This window comes from Aquarana catesbeiana, linkage group LG12, assembly GCF_042186555.1.
Source record: "Aquarana catesbeiana isolate 2022-GZ linkage group LG12, ASM4218655v1, whole genome shotgun sequence".
Taxonomy (NCBI): Eukaryota; Metazoa; Chordata; class Amphibia; order Anura; family Ranidae; genus Aquarana; species Aquarana catesbeiana.
This window is the reverse complement of record NC_133335.1, coordinates 18,553,314-18,564,443: the sequence shown is the minus strand read 5'-3', so window position 1 is coordinate 18,564,443 and position 11,130 is coordinate 18,553,314. Positions and strand designations below refer to the sequence as shown.

At 47.4% G+C, this 11,130-nt stretch overlaps 1 long non-coding RNA gene across 1 annotated transcript; it reads left to right on the top strand.

The window, feature by feature from the left end:
• The first annotated feature begins 1,980 nt into the window (after positions 1-1,980).
• On the top strand, positions 1,981-9,188 carry LOC141113261 (uncharacterized). The gene is made up of 2 exons (XR_012236758.1): positions 1,981-2,119; positions 8,988-9,188. It is a non-coding gene; the product is annotated as an uncharacterized lncRNA (long non-coding RNA).
• Positions 9,189-11,130: the final 1,942 nt, after the last annotated feature.

Genomic DNA, 11,130 nt, shown 5'->3' with positions numbered 1-11,130 from the left:
CTATAATAAATATCCCCCAAAAATATATTAAAAAAAAATTTTTATCCTCAGTTTAGGCCGATCGTATTCTAATACATATTTTTGGTAAAAAAAAAAAAAAATCGCAATAAGCGTTTATTAATTGGTTTGCGCAAACATTATAGCGTTTACTAAATAGGGGATGGTTTTTTGGCATTGTTATTAATTTTTTTTTTTTTTTTTTATTAGTAATGGCGGCGATCAGCGATTTTTTTTTTTTTTTTTTAAATTGTGATTGCGACGTTATGGCGGACATGTCGAACATTTTTGACACATTTTTGGGACCATTGTCATTTATACAGAGATCAGTGCGATTAAAAATGCACTGATTACTGTATAAATGGCAGTGAAGGGGTTAACCACTAGGGGGCGGGGAGGGGTTAATTGTGTCCTAGGGGAGTGATTTCTAACTGTCAGGGGGATGGGCTCTGTGTGTGACATCACTGATCTCTGCTCCGATGACCAATTGTTATTCAAAGTGCGACAGCGCTGAAAGCTGAAAATTGGCTTGGGCAGGAAGGGGGTGAAAATGCCCGGTATGGAAGTAGTTAAGCTACTTTTTTTTTTTTTCCTCTTGGATTTTTTCCTGTGAGAACTACAATCAGCTGCCGGACTGGGCGACAGGCTCGACACTAAGATCCAGTGGCCGGCGAGCGCGTGCAGATCGCAGCTATGCGCTGTACTCCATTACCCCTCCCCAGGACAAAGCACCCCACCTCATTAGTACAGACCCCTCCCCCCAGGACAAAGCACTCCCCTCTCCATTAGTACAGACCCCTCCCCCAGGACAAAGCACTCCCCCTCCATTAGTACAGACCCCTCCCCCAGGACAAAGCACTCCCCTCTATTTGTATAGACCCCTCCCCCAGGACAAAGCACCTCCCATTAGTACAGACACCTCCCCCCAGGACAAAGCACTTCCCTCCATTAGTACAGACCCCTCCCCCAGGACAAAGCACTTCCCTCCATTAGTACAGACCCCTCCCCCAGGACAAAGCACCCACCTCAAAAGTACAGACCCCTTCCCCAGGACAAAGCACCCCCCCTCCATTAGTACAGACCCCTCCCCCTGGACAAAGCACCCCCCCTCCATTAGTACAGACCCCTCCCCAGGACAAAGCACCCCCCTCCATTAGTACAGACCCCTCCCCCGTTCTCCTGTGATTCGGGCCCTGACTAGAATGTGGGGGCGGGGGCACCGAGGCTGTCAAGCAGTACACAGGCCACGCCTACTAGTGAGAGACAGCATGGCTGGAAGAGGGCGGAGCCAAATCAGGGGGCCGGACAGAGAGGCAGCCAATCAGGTTCGAGCGCGCGGCAAGAGTCGTTTCAAAACTCCGGGAGGCTCCGTGTGCCATTCGGCGGTTCTGTCACGCCCACTTTCATGTCTTCCTCCAGTCACAGGTATGACCGATAAGAGAGGGCGGAGATTTTAGGTAGATGACGGAGGGAGGGAGGGGCGGGCATTTACACTTGTAGACAATCCACGTGTCACCGTGTTATTAACAAATATTTTCAGAGCGATCTTATTTGCTAAACTAAACATGACCAATGAGGGGGCGGAACCGGCGAGGGGGCGGGGCGATCCTGAGAGCTCGGTGATGACGCAGTATAAAGAGGCGTGTCGGTGAGGCTGTGTGGAGGGACACAAGACACGCCCACTCCGTCCTGCAGAGACGGTAGGAGAGTAAATGATGGGAATGTCGGGTCATTAGAAGGGGGCGGAGACGTGCCGAATCCGGGTCGGCCATTTTTACTAATGGGAACACCTTACACACTCAGACAATTCCCCCATATCATGGTGTTATTCATTCTATGTCTGTCGGTGATTACATTTGGTTTAAGGTGTTTCATCTGATTCATAGCATTAGGCACTGACTAGACTGTGGGGGCGGAACCGGCGAGGGGGCGGGGCCGTTCGTATAAGGGGGCGGGTCGGCCGTTAGAGATTCTGATAGCTCTGTGATGACGCAGTATAAAGAGGCGTGTCGATGAGGCATTCAGCTACTGGCCAGTCTAGAGAGCGGCATGATTGGCTGATCTGTCTGAAGGGACACAAGACACGCCCACTCCGTCCTGCAGATAGGAGAGGAAGTGATGGGTATGGCTTGTCATTAGAAGGGGGGACGGAGACGTGCTGAATCCGATTCGACCAAGTTTACCAATGGGAACACCTTACACATTCAGACAATTCCCCCATATCATGGTATTATGGTCTATGTCTGCCGGTGATTACATCACACTCTCTCTTTATATTCTACAGACAAGGGTGGGCGATAGGCCTGAGGGGGGGGGGCCGGCTCTGGCGAGAGGCGGGGTCTGTCACTTGCAGTTGATAACCAGGATTGAACTGACCTGATTGGCTGAGCGTGCGGGGGCGGGAAGTATGAATGACTATGGGGCTGCCGGGAGAGAGGCGGAGTTTGGCTACTCAGCCACCAGTGACATAGGCCACGCCCACTAGTGATATGTTTCCGTAGCAAAGCATCCCCGCTGTGTGGGAAGGGCGGAGCCTCTAATTCGTCAGTTTAGGCGAACCGTCGGAATGTGTAACGGAAGTGACGTTCCGTCGCCGCCATCTTACTACTCCCCACATTAGTACTAGCACCCCTCCAATTAGTACAGACCCCTCCCAGGACAAAGCACCCGCCCTCATTAGTACAGACCCCTCCTCCAGGACAAAGCACCCCCCAATTGTACAGTCCCCTCCCCCAGGACAAAGCACTCCCCATTAGTACAGACCCCTCCCCCTGGACAGATCACTCATTATTAGTACAGACCCCTCCCCCCAGGACAAAGCACTCCCCATTAGTACAGACCCCTCCCCCTGGACAGATCACTCATTATTAGTACAGACCCCTCCCCCCAGGACAAAGCACTCCCCATTAGTACAGACCCCTCCCCCTGGACAGATCACTCATTATTAGTACAGACCCCTCCCCCCAGGACAAAGCATTCCCCATTAGTACAGACCACTCCCCCAGGACAACCCCCCCTCCATTAGTACAGACTCCTCCCCCTGGACAAAGCACCCCCTCCAAGAGTACAGACCCCTCCCCCAGGACAAAGCACCTCCCATTAGTACAGACCCCTCCCCCAGGACAAAGCACTCCCCATTAGTACAGACCCCTCCCCCTGGACAGATCACTCATTATTAGTACAGACCCCTCCCCCCTGGACAAAGCACTCCCCATTAGTACAGACCCCTCCCCCTGGACAAACCGCGCCCCCTCCATTAGTACAGACTCCTCCCCCTGGACAGATCACTCATTAGTACAGACCCCTCCCCCAGGACAAAGCACTCCCCATTAGTACAGACCACTCCCCCAGGACAAACCACCCCCCCTCCATTAGTACAGACTCCTCCCCCTGGACAGATCACTCATTATTAGTACAGACCCCTCCCCCAGGACAAAGCACTCCCCATTAGTACAGACCACTCCCCCAGGACAACCCCCCCACTATTAGTACAGACTCCTCCCCCTGGACAAAGCACTCATTATTAGTACAGACCCCTCCCCCCAGGACAAACCGCCCCCCCTCCATTAGTACAGACCACTCCCCCAGGACAAACCCCCCCTCCATTAGTACAGACTCCTCCCCCTGGACAAACCGCCCCCCCTCCATTAGTACAGACCACTCCCCCAGGACAAACCACCCCCCCTCCATTAGTACAGACTCCTTCCCCTGGACAAAGCACTCATTATTAGTACAGACCCCTCCCCCCAGGACAAAGCACTCCCCATTAGAACAGACCACTCCCCCAGGACAAACCACCCCCCCTCCATTAGTACAGACTCCTCCCCCTGGACAGATCACTCATTATTAGTACAGACCCCTCCCCCAGGACAAACCGCCCCCCCCTCCATTAGTACAGACCACTCCCCCAGGACAAACCACCCCCCCCTCCATTAGTACAGACCACTCCCCCAGGACAAACCACCCCCCCTCCATTAGTACAGACCACTCCCCCAGGACAAACCACCCCCCCTCCATTAGTACAGACTCCTTCCCCTGGACAAAGCACTCATTATTAGTACAGACCCCTCCCCCCAGGACAAAGCACTCCCCATTAGCACAGACTCCTCCCCCAGGACAAAGCACTCCCCATTAGTACAGACCCCTCCCCCAGGACAAACCGCCCCCCCTCCATTAGTACAGACCACTCCCCCAGGACAAACCCCCCCTCCATTAGTACAGACTCCTCCCCCTGGACAAAGCACTCATTATTAGTTCAGACCCCTCCCCCCAGGACAAAGCACCCCTTCTCCATTAGTACAGACCCCTCCCCCAGGACAAACCACCCCCCTCCATTAGTACAGACCCCTCCCCAAGGACAAAGCACCCCCCATTAGTACAGATCCCTCCCCCCAGGACAAAGCACCCCCTTCATTAGTTAATTAGTACAGACCCCTCCCCCATTAGTACAGACTAGGGCTGGGGGAAAAAAATCGATTTAAATCTTGAATCGAGTTGAGAGGTCAAATCAATTCAAAATTTAAGCAAATCAATTTTAAAATTTTTTTTTTTCACCGCGCCGGTCCTGAGGAGCTGCGGGCGGCAGGAGTTTTTAGGTGAGGCCGAGTGCACTGCAGAGTGCATGAGCATCATGGGAAATGTAGTTCCAAAACATCTGGGGTGCCAAGGTTCTCCATCTTTGCTCTAGGCTTAGCCCAAGCACCGACTCATAATCTAGGGCAGGGATTTGCAGTTTTGCAACGGCAGGAGATCCGCTAATTGCAAGTCCCATCATGCCTCTGGGTGTCATGCTTGTGGTTGTCAGAGTCTTGCTATGTTTCATGGGACTTGTAGTTCTGGAACAGCTGGAGGTCCGCCAATTACATATCCCTAATATAGGGAGTAAATTCACTCCATCCCAGGTAATCAATCGAGCACAGCATCCGTCTAAACTATTGATCTCTAGCCAAACTCCAAACATGCTCTTTATTACTCTAATGAGTGGAGAGGCGGGTTGTTCCTGACCTGCAGCCCACCTCTTTGCTGTGAGAATGACCCAGCGAGGCTGAGCTATCTGGCTATCAGGCTTCTAAGTGGATCCCGACATTACTGTCGAGATCCTTCCAGAGCCTGGAGTGGCTCTGTGATGTCAGGTAAGTGCACTACTGTAACCAGTGGGCGTCCCCCAGGACAAACCACCCCCCTCCATTAGTACAGGCCCCTCCCCCTGGACAAGGCACCCCCCCATTAGTACAGACCCCACCCCCCAGGACAAAGCACCCCCCTCCATTAGTACAGACCCTTCCCCCCTCCCGCCACTCTGAATGGGGCTCCCATCCCACCAGGAGTCCCGCTCATCGATCCTAGGGCTAGGGACAGACGCACAAAGCCGGAAACGGCTTTGTTCCAGTCTCCTGATTGTAAACATGGAAGTGACGTCACAGCGTCACTTCCTGTTTACTCGGCTGCCAATGACGCCGGTTTTAAAAAAATATACAGTATTCAGAATCGCCGAAAACGGCGATCTGAATACTTTGAAGTGCAAAGGAGGGATCGGGGGTCTTTTAGACCCCCGATCCCTCCATAAAGAGTACCTGTCACCACCTATTACTGTCACAAGGGATGTTTACATTCCTTGTGACCGCAATAAAAGTGATCAATTTTTTTTCTTTTTCAAACACAATTTAATAATATAAAAATGAATAAAATAAATAAGAAAATTTTTTTTTTTTTTGTAAAGCACCCTGTCCCCGCGAGCTCGCGCAGCAAAGAAAACGCATACGGAAGTCACGCCCGCATATGTAAATGGTGTTCAAATCACAGATGTGAGGTATTGCCGCAATCATCAGAGCAAGAGCAATAATTCTAGCACTAGACCTCCTCTGTAACTCTAACCTGGTAAACGTAAAACAAATTTAAAGCGTTGCCTATGGAAATTCTTAGGTACCGTAGTTTGTTGCCATTTCACGAGCGCGTGCAATTCTAAAGCATGACATGTTTGGTATCTATTTACTTGGCGTAACATCAGCTTTCACATTATACAAAAAAATTGGGCTAACTTTTACTGTTTAGTTTTTTTTTTTTAATTCTTGAAAGTGTCCCTTTTCCCAAAAAGTTGCGTTTAAAACACCACTGCACAAATACCGTGTGACATAAAATATTGCAAAAATCGCCACTTTGTTCTCTAGATTCTCTGCTAAAATATATATATATATATATGTTTGGGGGCTGTAAGTAATTTTCTAGCAAAAAATACGGATTTTAACTTGTAAACGCCAAATGTCAGAAATAGGCTTAGTCATGAAAGGGATAATGGACTAACGCACATATTATTATAGTAATGCATGAGTTACAGATACTCAAAAGTGTGATTGGGCCCTTAGTTGTCAACAGAAGAGGATTACTCTCACTCCCTTTTCCTGTGACAACTCAAACATTTGGGATTTTACCATCACTTTCTGGAGACAATGCTCACCAGGACAAATAGAGGGGTAAATCTCCCCAGTGGGGAAAACCCTGACAGAGGTTCTAACCTTTCTGCACTCTATCAAAAAAACAAAAAAGGTTTGGTTTTAGATATTTTGTTACTTGCTGGAGTTCAGCTCCGAAGTCTGCAAGCCAGAGGGATCTGGCTTAGAGGGTTAGAGATCAGCGCAGTCATTTTGGCAAAATTGATTTTCGGGCAGAACTACCTGGGATGGAGGAATTAAGTCAAAAAAAAAAAATCAGTTTTATTTTTAAGTTCTCTTTTTATTTTTTTAATTTATGCTGCCTAATCCTGAAATAGAAGATCGAGGACCTCAATCCTTGAACCTCAATCCTTGAACCTCAATCCTTGAACATGGGTGATAGCTCAGAGGGTAAGAGCTCTGACTGGTTTGCTGGAGACCTGAGTTCAAATCTCAATGAGGGAAAGCCTTGTGTGTCTTGGGTGCTGTGCAGTGCTTGAACCCCTTGATGGTGTGATTGAGTAGTGGGAACTATTTCAGACCCACTACCTCAAGAGGTTCAGGTACTGTGTGGTTTCTGGGGTAAGGCAATTTAAAAAAAAAAAAAAAAAAAAACCTAAGTCCCTACTTTTGGGATGGGCTGCCCCAGTAAGACAGCCCATTCTAATTATATATGTTGCAGTGATATCACAGATTGTGGACTGAAGAGACAGGGTGTTCACAACTTAATGTGATGCCCACACATATTACAGGCCTGTGGGGACCTGGGACTGGAGCAGGCTGGTGGGTTGTCCATGGCCTCCAAGCTTTCACTCAGGGATTTGAGCTTGGAGTCTGCTGTGCTTCTTTATACTCGCCCTTGGAGTCTATAGTGCAATAATGGAATCACCCTGGGGGTCTGCAGCGCTTTCATGGATTTGAACTCAAGTCTACAGTGCCCTGGGTTAACATTCTTATCCTCTGAGCTACTCGCCTCCGCTCACTAACTCATATGTTCGTTCTCCTATTTCTGCAGTTAAGTATTGTCACAAATTCCAATAGAGGAAATTGGATTTGAACCTGCAATTCCAAAATCTCTGTTGGCTCATGGGCTGTCCACTAAACTCCTGAGCCAACCAGCCCTTTGGTTGGCAACTAACTAAATCAAGACTTCGTAAATGAAATGCAAGCAGTTACCCCTAAAAAATGAAAATAGATGAACCAAAATTCAAACCTGCAAGCCCAAACTCTTCCCCCAGTCATAGACTAGTTTCTAAATCATTCTGATAGCCCCAGAGGATCCTTGGATGTTCATTTGGTCTAGGGTCTGCAACATACATGAGAAAACTTTTAAACCGACCTGTCCTTCCCAGGTGGGTTAAAAGTAGAACATATAATTTTTTTTCTGTTTATAGGCTCTTGCCTAGAGTTTTGGCAGCCAGTCCCTAGTAGATCAAACCTGCCCATAGGCATCATAGGATCTTGAACATTCATAGATGTAATAATCACTTATTTTTACGGCTTCTCGCCCACACGCGTGAAAGAGGCTTTTATTGCAGACTGTATTGCAGTTGGAGAGTTTTTCCTAACACTGCTATCACTGAAGGCAAATATTTCAAATAGGGCCCTGGAAGTAAAAACCTTACAGGGGTGGTAATCCTTCCCTGCACCTTCCAAGACTTAGGCCCCTTTCACACTGGGGCGGTGGGGGCGTCGGCGGTACAACAGCGCTATTTTTAGCGCTGCTGTACCGTCGTTCTTGTAGCGGTATTCGGCCGCTAGCGGTTCAGTTTTAACCCCCGCTGGCGGCCGAAAAAGGGTTAAATCCGCTCATACAGCGCGGCTATAGCCGCGGTATTACCGCGGTATAGCCGCGCTGTCCCATTGATTTCAATGGGCAGGAGCGGTTTAGGAGCGGTGAATACACCGCTCCTTCCCCGCTCCAGAGAAGCGGCTCGCAGGACTTTTTTTACCGTCCTGCGAGCGCACCGCTTCAGTGTGCTTTCACACTGAACAAACAGCGGAGGCTGTTTAGGGGCGGTTTTCAGGCGGTATTTTTAGCGCAATACCGCCTGAAAACCGCTCCAGTGTGAAAGGGGTCTTAGAAAAACAGTTCCAGCTGGACACACTTTAAACCCCAAAATTAGGCAAAATTTTTTAAACACTCCCCCTGGAGGTTAAAAATGAAAAGGCACTGGCAGCAAGCTTGTCTCCTCTCCAGTCTGGAGCCGGGATTAAAGAGGAAGTAAACATTACATTACATGCAGCCAGTGACATCACGGGTGTCCTTCTTTCCGAGTCCTGTGCCGTGAACAAATAAATGTTCAGACATGCGCGGGAGTGATCGCGGCTCCAGCCAATCACATACAGGGTTAAATCAAGCAGCAAGGATGCAACATATCGCCTCCTCAGTACCCGTCAAACACCTCTGAAAAGTGATCCACCATGGGGTCGCTTTTCAGAGGGGCAGCACATGTGTAACGAGCCTAACAACACTCACCAGTTTTATTACCGGCAATACTTGAATACAGCATGTGCAGCAGAATGTTGAAAGCCTGACCTCGGTTTCCTCTCCTCCTCCAGGGGTACGTAGTGATCATGACGGACCTGGAGGCAACTCTGCCCTCTCTAAATTTCAGCAAGCTCTTCGAAGGACAACGCTTCAAGCTTTTCGGATCACAAGAATTACAACTAAGTGTTGCTGAATGAGGAAAAGCTGAAAAATTCTACCTGTACACTGGAAACCTGCTGTTTTTAAAGTGATATTAAATGCCAATTGTTTTATTTTTTGACTTTAACTATTTTTAACACGATGTGCAGCTCCCTCAACTTTAAAGATTGCCTACCCCAGCATTCCATCCCGATTTCCCTGACTTCTCCTCCTGTTCCCAGTTTCAAGGTGGCTTGCAGGCTCCTCCGGAGCAGAGGTTCTCAACCTCAGTCCTGAAGTATCCCCAACGGGCCGTGTTTAGGGAACTTCTCTTAGATAAAATAGCTCTTATCAATACCATGTCATTGATATTTATTCAAAGCAGCTGTGCAAAGTAAAGGAAAACCTGAAAACATGGCCCGTTTGGGGGTACTTGAGAACTAAGGTTGAGGACCACTACCCTGGAGCAACCCTGTTGAATGTGCTGCTGGGGAGACCTACATGCTGGTGGGAGGTTGCTGCCTCTGTTGGGAGTAAATGTGACACCAACTTTTGTGAAGGACTGGGGATGCATGTACACAGGCACTAGGCATGATGAGACTTGTAGTCTAGGGATGATGGGACATGTAGTTTTAAGCAGGGCTGCTGTTAGAAGTCATGGGACCCCGTACAGCCTAGGTGACAGTCACCAAGCCTAACAAGCGGCTTCAGCTGCATGAACAAACCACTATATCATGTACCTTTTAGTAAACAGGTACATGAATCAGGGGCATGCACCACATGTGGAAGCACACTGAGACCAGAGTGTCTATATGGACACCCTGTCCTCAGGGCAGCAGAGCTCCCTCTAGCCGCTGCGGCAGAATTTTATGGGTCGGTGGAGCCTGATGGAGCAGCTGAGATACTAGTTTCCCATCAGGTTCACTCCCCTTGTGATTGACAGCAGGCAGTGGCTGGATCCATCGCCAACTGACAGCCTGCTATTGGCTACAGAACGCGCCCACTGCCTGCTGAATTTTCCCGTCACTGTGGTCGAAAACAACGTCGATTTTGATCCCACTAATGATTAGAAAATCGAACGAACATTCTTAAAATTTCATTTTTTTTTTTTGAAGGAAGACATTGTTTTTGTATGGCCGGCATATAATATATTACAGTTCTGTCTGAAAATCCGCAAAACAGTCTTTCATATTTCTTTTTATTTAAATAAAAAAATTGATCTGAGTCTGTTGATATTTACCAGATTCGATCTCTAATAGTATATATGGTATATCTCTTCTAATAGTATATACAGTATATCTCTTCTAATAGTATATCTCTTCTAATAGTATATACAGTATATCTCCTCTAATAGTATATACAGTATATCTCCTCTAATAGTATATATCCTCTAATAATATATACAGTATATCTCTTCTAATGGTATATACAGTATATCTCCTCTAATAATATATACAGTATATCTCCTCTAATAATATATACAGTATATCTCCTCTAATAATATATACAGTATATCTCCTCTAATAATATCTCTTCTGCCTGTTATTCTCAGAGTGGATTAGAGATTTTGCTCCCTAACCATATAGTTGGTTATTTATATTTAGCACTGCATAGAGATATTTAAGAATAAATCATTTTTTTTAAACTTTACATATTAACTAAATTATACACCACACTTTTTTTTTTAAGGTTATTATCCAATTAATCGAAACAATAATCGGCCAACTAATCGATTATGAAAATAATCATTAGTTGCAGCCCTAGTTTCTATGCAGAATTGTGGCTAAATTTCCTCTAGCTTTAGTAAATAAACCTCAATGGGATACAGATGGTGAAAAAAAAATTTGACAAGGGCTATAACCCTCAATTAAGCCTCGTACACAGGATCCAATTGTTGGCCAACCGAGCGTCAGATTTTTGTCTTAAGGGCGTGTGCCTGGATCTTGTCTAACGGTGCACAATTGTCAGGCAACAAACATGAATGTAGTAATGTACTATGTGGAATTTCAGCTCTTGAGCGCCACCCTTTGGGCTCCTTCTGCTAATTTCGTGTTTGGTGAGCATTCATTCCCGAGC